Source organism: Sinocyclocheilus rhinocerous, unplaced genomic scaffold, assembly GCF_001515625.1.
Source record: "Sinocyclocheilus rhinocerous isolate Xijiao unplaced genomic scaffold, SAMN03320098_v1.1 scaffold1708, whole genome shotgun sequence".
Taxonomy (NCBI): Eukaryota; Metazoa; Chordata; class Actinopteri; order Cypriniformes; family Cyprinidae; genus Sinocyclocheilus; species Sinocyclocheilus rhinocerous.
The window spans coordinates 1291215-1299086 of NW_015648635.1; the positions used below are offsets into that span (position 1 = coordinate 1291215).

The 7872-nt window shown below is 35.9% G+C and overlaps 1 long non-coding RNA gene across 2 annotated transcripts; it reads right to left on the reverse strand.

Annotated features, from left to right (window-relative positions):
• Positions 1-4813: 4813 nt before the first annotated feature.
• Positions 4814-7866, reverse strand: LOC107710137 (uncharacterized). Of its 2 annotated transcripts, none has more exons than XR_001636562.1 (4): positions 7747-7866; positions 6958-7060; positions 5242-5344; positions 4814-5075 (listed from the first exon to the last, which is right to left on the reverse strand). It is a non-coding gene; the product is annotated as an uncharacterized LOC107710137 (long non-coding RNA). The 2 variants fall into 2 exon arrangements; XR_001636563.1 differs by having other exon boundaries at positions 7742-7866.
• Positions 7867-7872: the final 6 nt, after the last annotated feature.

Here is a 7872-nt window from a genome sequence, read left to right on the forward strand (position 1 = left end):
TGGCTGTGACTCGTCTGGCTCTTCGTCGTGCAGTCTTCAAGAATGAGTGAACGTCTGTTCAAAGAGGTGTAAGAGACCTTTGTTAAAAGAAGCAGTATTAACCCCCTCCCTCCTCCTCTGACTGACCCCAGCTGTTATTCACACACATTATAAGAAAGAAATATGCTCAAAATAACCCAGTGGACCGCTCTGAGGGAAGCATGTTAATTTAAGTTAACTAATGTCAAGGTTTTTTGTGAGTGCAAAAGCTGGAACCAATGAGCATGAACAAATTGAAGCAATGTTTGATATAAATGAGTAAACAAAGGGGATTTTTTTAAATGCTAAATGCATTGTTTTATATCACTGCTTCTGAAGTTGTTGTTTTTTCCACAAGACTTAAGAGCAAGTCAGACACATTTGGCAATCAAATCTTGATTTTACTATTCAAATAGGCTAAGAAGAACAATGAATGGCTTGCTCCTTGTGTTTAAAGAATATGCAAAGGAGCATCTTCAGAAACGTTTGGATGATGGAAACACATGTGAATGTACAGATGTTAGCCAATGTTTTAAAACATGTCTTTATTTTGTAGTACTGTGTCTGCTAATCTGTAATTTACAACTCTATACTACATAAATACAGTACCAACTACCAACAAAGTAAATTTTCATATCTAATTTAAGATTCAAATATATTTATGTAATGTTTCTTTACCACAAATTGTGCTGCGCTTCAAATGGCCTTTCAGTAACTTACTTTAATGCCATTTTAATCGACATCTATTTTTCCGCAGTAGGCTACTATAGGTTTTAAGGCTAATCAATGCAAATCGCTGCTTGACACATACATTTGTCTTGGTCTTGCTTTTCTTACAGTGTATATAAAGCACTGAACGAATGGCAAATGGGAGAAGACTGAGACCGCTTGTAACAACTGAACTCATAAACATTCAAATTCAGCTCACAAAGGTTTGCATATGGTGCCATATGAATGTTCAAGTAACATCTGCATGATCGTGCATTTAAAAGGGTCAGATTATGAAAAATGCAATAGCTTGATTTTTCATCTCTTTGAAAAGGTTAGCAAATAATATTCCAGAATAGTGTTCCATTTAACTCAGAATGTTGAATTTCCTACTAAGAAAGTGGTGCCACTTTAATTTCACTTGATGTTGGATTTTTAACTTGGAAACTTCCTAAATTTCCTAACATGAATTTTCTATGACATCACACAAACATGGAGGCTTCCAGGAAGATGTGCATTGTTTATCATAAACATTCAGGTTTAAACCAATGAAATACATCAGTGAAGGAAAGTGCCTGCATTACATGAGAAGGTTGAGGTAAGACAAAGGTAAGCAGTTCATAATCGCACAACTGAGCTACATCTATGCTAGCATTGTCATTGTTTCATTTTACATCGTCTTCCAAGCATCCGATGGAGACATGAGGTTGAAATAACCCACATCTGAATTCTGTGGTCAGCAAGGGCTGTCAAAGTTCAGTAATGAAACAACTGTTTTCCTACAAACAAGGTGAACAAGATATGAACAGTATAATGCTAGGATATTGCATGCTGCATTGTGAAAAAAATAAAATACTAAAAATGTAGTTTAATACAACAACAACAACAATGGGATACAGTTTGTTTTAAACAGCATTATTGTTGTCAATACCTCATGACATGACAGCAACATATGTCTAATTCAGTCAGTGGCATCCAGTTATATAAATAATTAAATTCTGATTAAAATCTTCTTCTTTTTTTCTTGCAGTCCAATCAAATATTGATGCACAATGATTCAGGCTCCATAGCCTGTAAAATGAAAAAGTTGTAATTCACACAATTCACCACAAGAGGGTGTTGCGTTCCTCTGACTCCATGCAATGCATTAAAAAATTTAAAAAAAACGTAATAATTTTTCAATCAAGTTTAATTTTTAATCCGTGCAAAATAATTTAACACAAGGGTTTCCTCTGTCTAATTGACACATACGTGTAATACACACAATTCACCACGGGAGAAATAATTAATCACGTTTGTCATTATTTTAACCAGTTTGCAGGGATATTTTTAATAATAAAAATCTTTTGATGCACAGAATAATCAATATTTTAAATATGAATCAATGCAAAATATTTTTAACCAGATAATAACAGTTTTATATTTCAAATTTTTTAAAAGGAAAGTGCAAAGTCTTGAGGTTTAAATTGCAAAAAAAATTGAACTGATAGTAATAAATGCAGTTGCATCAGTGTAATACACACAGTCCACCACAGGAGGGCGCCAGGTTGTGTTCCTCTATCTTGCGTTTATTTAATCAATATTTTTAATATTGTTTATTTTAACAAATCATGACACAGACCGCAACAATTTACAAGAGAATTATACAAAGAGTAAATATTTTTTGTCATTAAAAAAAATATTTGTCTTAATTTTATTCAGTAATTTATTTCTTTTGAATCAATGCTCAATTTAATTTCCCTTTGCTCGAATTTTAGCCGTCATTTACCGTAGTTGAATCGATGTAATACACACAATTCACCACAGGAGGGCGTGAATGGTTCAGTATGGACAGCCGTATAAAAGCAGCGTAAGAAACACAATTCACCACATTCGTTCCTCTGAGACGCATTTTCTGTTTGCTCAGTTTGCAGATATAATATGCTATATGGTTGTACTGATTCACAGAATAATCAATAATGTATTCATTTTGAAATAACGCAACGAAAAAATAATACAATATTTTAATACAAAATAATACAAAATTTCTTCTGGTTTGAGTTGAAGCCGTACAAATCAAATGGACACAAATAAGGACGGCCACAGGACGGCGCTCAGTTAGATCCCATTTTGAAACAAAAATATATAATCAATTATTTATTTCACCGAATCAAGAGCACACAACAATGTACGAGGATTATTCGGTTTATATAAACACGAAATATGTTGTTTTGTAATGAAAAATAATAAGAACTTTGTGTTTATTTACTCAGTTTACAGATGTAATATTTTTAATAGCCTAATAGGGATTTGGCACTACCACACTCAGTCTCCTGCTTTTTTCCCCCAGGCAAAACCAGTGAAACTAAAGCATTTGATTCATTTGATCCTCCACATGAAGTCAGACCGCTGAGCCACCGGGGCCCTTTTCCCCATTTTGTCTTAATTATTTTAAAGCCCATAAGATTTTAACCTGTATTCTCCACAGGAGGACGACACTCAAATCTCCCAGTTCATTAGTCTCAATTCGCAGCGCTGTAATTCACAAAAATCACCACAGGAGGGCGCAACCCATTTAGGTCCATTAGAATTAATTATGTATAATTTATCTTATTTTTTATGCATTACTTAGCACCTTATTTTTGATACAGTTTTTAATTGTTGTTATTGTTATATTGTATATTCCATCTTCCTGTCATTACTTGTTTTGCCTATAATGTTTTGACAATATTGTATGTAAACATGCATGTCAATAAAGCACTTTAAATGAAAAACTTTTTGCAGCGGTGTAATTCACAAAAATCACCACAGGAGGTTGAAACCTGATTAATTTCATTAGTTTCTATTTGCTGCGGTGTAATTCGCAAAAAAACACCACAGGAGGGGGCAGCCTGTTTTAGTTCATTAGAATTTATTATATCCTTAACACATAATAGCATTACTTGTTTTGTGTGTAATGACAATAAAGTACTTATATTTAAATTGATTTGCTAATTCACAAATATCACCACGCGAGGGCTGTTTAAAGACATTAGACTCGATTTGCAGTGGTGTAATTAAAAAACATCACCATTTTAGGTCTTCTAACTTTCTTGTTAATAAATGTATCATTTTTAACAGAAGGGGGACAGAACATAGTGTAAATAGCTTTGTTGTTCATACTGAAGTGCGTTGTGTTTTCACCCTCTTGCTGAGGTATAGTGCATTTATTAGACTCGATTTGTAGTGGTGTAATTCAGAAGAAACGCCACAGGAGGGCTTTTTAATTATTTTATTCTCTCTCTCTTTTGCAAGTGTGTTACTGGAGCAACTGATTCTGATTGGCTGTTGATATTGCAATGCATTATTGGTTTGTTTTTCTGCTCTTACCCTCTTGGAGGAGAATAGTGCATACCAGATATTAGACTTGATTTAGATTGATGTAACTCACAAAATTCACCACAAAAGAGTGCAATAACCTACTTGCTTATTAAGTTATTTTAACTAAAAAGAAGCAATTCATAAAGAGTAAAGTAAACACATAAATTTGAAAGTGTCTTGAAGTTTAAATAACAAATAATTAAACTGATAGTAGTAAATGCTCATGTAAAAGACCAGAAAACGACAGTGCCTTAAACACAATCTCTGTAGTACAGAGGATTGTTCACCTTTGGGTGTGAAAGTACTGAATCAAATCTAGCACGTTTTAAACTTACTTGCGTCACATAAAATTAGGTTCAAACAAGATTAAAATGTAGAAAACCACCTGTTTTAGCTGAAGCCTTGTGGCTAAACATGTGACTTTGAACCATGAAACTACAACAAAGACGTGCTCAAATCCCACAGAAGCAATAAAATCTTTTACTCAGCCTAAACTTAAAATCTAAACGACCCTAAAAATAAAAAAAGTACAAACTAACAAGCTCTGTGGCTCAGTGGTTAAAGGCTTCACTCTCAAACATAAAAGTCCTGGTTCTAATCCCAGTAGTGCTTACTTTAAACTGATCTCATCAAACGAAGTCACTCAAACGCCACAACATGAAATCCATGATGGATCAGTGGGTAAACACATGTTCTCTGAGAATGAGTCTGTGATGGAGAAGTGGGTTTAAATCTGACACAGAGCTTACTTCAACTTCTTTATTGGGAAATCACAGGTAAACAGTCAGATATAAGTTCCTTCATGTGCTCCAGCAAGAGATCTGTGGCTCACAGGTAAGAGCGCTGCCTCACGGGTTCAGAGGTTGCTGGTTTGATCCCAGCCAGGTCTCTGCGATACGAGTGAATGCTGGAGTGTGTGTGAAGGCGCGCCTGAAGAAGGGGGATATCAGTACGGTCTCCCCTTGGAGCTTCCAGCACCGTGACCCGCAGCGGTTATACTTTTGGACAGACTTAAAAAATGAAGAAAGCTGCATAAAAATTCTCATCCCCCGTCCCTTCCCCATCTACTTAGGTTACCATCATTTGCTTTTCAAAGGAAGGCCCTTCAAAAAGAAAATGATGGTACCCTACATGTTTAGTGCACTAGAACACACATTCACACATGAGATACATTACCTGTCCCTGAGCAGATGTCCATCATTACAGTCAATGTCTGTCCACACGTCCCAGAGCTCTGCTTCAGCCGGACCAGTTTACAACCAACAACACATCACTTATTCTGGAGAGTCAAGACACAAATACAGACATTATCAGACATACTGCATATCAAGACTAAAAACAGGTAATAAGAGAAATATATTAACATTGCATATTTATAAAACACTGCAGACTCTATTATACTTCTGTAATGCTGTATCAATCAGATTCATTCAATCTACTGTTCGTTTCGGTTTAGTTCTGATGATGCTATTAATTAAATTACTTTCTTGCAGGCCACAAAAAAAACAATGGAAATGCCAAATAATAATAAAAAACAATCTTCCCATCCAAAACAATCCCTGATCAACAAAACATGAGAACAGGAATGTAGAAACATCGCGAGCAAATGAGTACATTATGTGGAAAATAATGTGTTTTTTTAACCTTAAACCGCATAAACACATTGCATTACACCAAATACACAACATAATGTTCTTTTTAGCAAAGTCATATGACCCCTTTAAGACATGCCGTGCTGATTTTAGTGAATTACACTACTGCAACTTATCATAATAAATGCTAATGTAAAAGACCAAAAACAACAGTGAATTCAACACAATCTCTGTGGTACGGTGGATTATTGTTCACCTTTTGGGTGTACTGGGTCAAATCTAGCAAGTTTTAAAGTAACTTCACTTAAAATGAGATTACACTACACTTACACTACAAACAAGATAAACGATAGTAAACCATCTGTTTTATCTGAAGCACAGTGGTGCAGTGGCTAAACCTGACACTTTAACTCATGAAAGTGCAACAGAGACGTGTTCAAATCCCACATATGAATTGAATGCCTTTTTTCCTCAGCGTAAACCTACATTATTAAGATAAACTTAAAATCTAAATGACAACAACAGAGTAACGTCACAGTTTCTGTGGTTGAAGGCTTTAATCTCAAACATGAAAGTCCTGGTTCAAACTGCTATTGTTATTCATAATTTAGAACAAATCTCTCAATAAAAGCCTGTTCGAAATGTTCATCTTCTCCACAGGCTCAGTGGCTCAGGAGATAAAGCTTTGTGTTCTAATCTGGGAGATCTGAGTTCAAATCCCACTATTGCTTACTTTAAATCGATCTCATCCAACAAAGTCACTCAAACACCAAAACACAACGAAGAGTTCATGATGGATCAGTGGCTAAATACACGTTCTCTGAGGATGAGTCTGTGATGGAGACGTGGGTTTAAATCCCACACAGAGCTTCCTTCAACTTCTTTATTGGGAAATCACAGGTAAACAGTCAGATATAAGTTCCTTCATGTGCTCCAGCAAGAGATCTGTGGCTCACAGGTAAGAGCGCTGCCTCACGGGTTCAGAGGTTGCTGGTTTGATCCCAGCCAGGTCTCTGCGATACGAGTGAATGCTGGAGTGTGTGTGACGGTGCGCCTGAAGAAGGGGGATATCAGTACGGTCTCCCCCTGGAGCTTCCAGCACTGTGACCCGCAGCGGTTATAATTTTGCACAGACTGAAAAAATAAAGAAAGTTGCATAAAAATTCTCATCCCCTGTCCCTTCCCCATCTACTTAGGTTACCATCATTTGCTTTTCAAAGGAAGGCCCTTCAAAAAGAAAATGATGGTACCCTACATGTTTAGTGCACTAGAACACACATTCACACATGAGATACATTACCTGTCCCTGAGCAGATGTCCATCATTACAGTCAATGTCTGTCCACACGTCCCAGAGCTCTGCTTCAGCCGGACCAGTTTACAACCAACAACACATCACTTATTCTGGAGAGTCAAGGCAGACATCGGGTTTCAAAAATATTTAATATATAAACGCTTCAACATAAACTGCATTAAGCTCATTTATCCACACTAGTAAAGCAGCAAGACTGTCCAGAATCACAAAAATGATTGATAATACAGAAAAACAAAAGCACAATCTAAGTGTTAACAGGTCAGAGATAGTTAGAATAATACTGACAGTAAGACTGCAATTTCAAAAGAGACAAACAGCACGATTCATTATTATTCCACTTTATAATATTGTATATAATATAACATTCATTAAAAGATTATAAAAGGTAAAGCAACAACTACCGATTTATTTGTTAGTCTAAAGGCCTGAGAGTCTGTGATAAACCTTGAAAAAAATTCATAGCTAGCTGTCCAATAACAAACACATGTTAAACAACATGATTTTAGGTTAAAGACCTCATCGAAAGTCAGGTTTTGAGGCTTTTACTCCGAGTATGTTCGCTTTGTAGTGTCCATGTATACATTTTAAATGCAACAACACATACAATCCATCATTACATGAATCCAAATGAACTGACAAAGGTGCCCTGCTATGGCATATCTCTTACATACACATAAAGAAACTGAAACAACGGTTTATACAAAACAGAACGACTGTTATATAGTGCATGTAAGACAACACAAGTTCACTTTATGCGGAAAGTTACTTACGTTACAGGTGAGTCGCGTGACACTCGTTTTATCAGACTGTGTGTCGGTTTTGTTTGCAGTTGAGCTGAAAGATGTGACATTAGCAGCTTTTAAGACTAAATCATCTGCAGGATCTGCACGTGTTGTTGTTG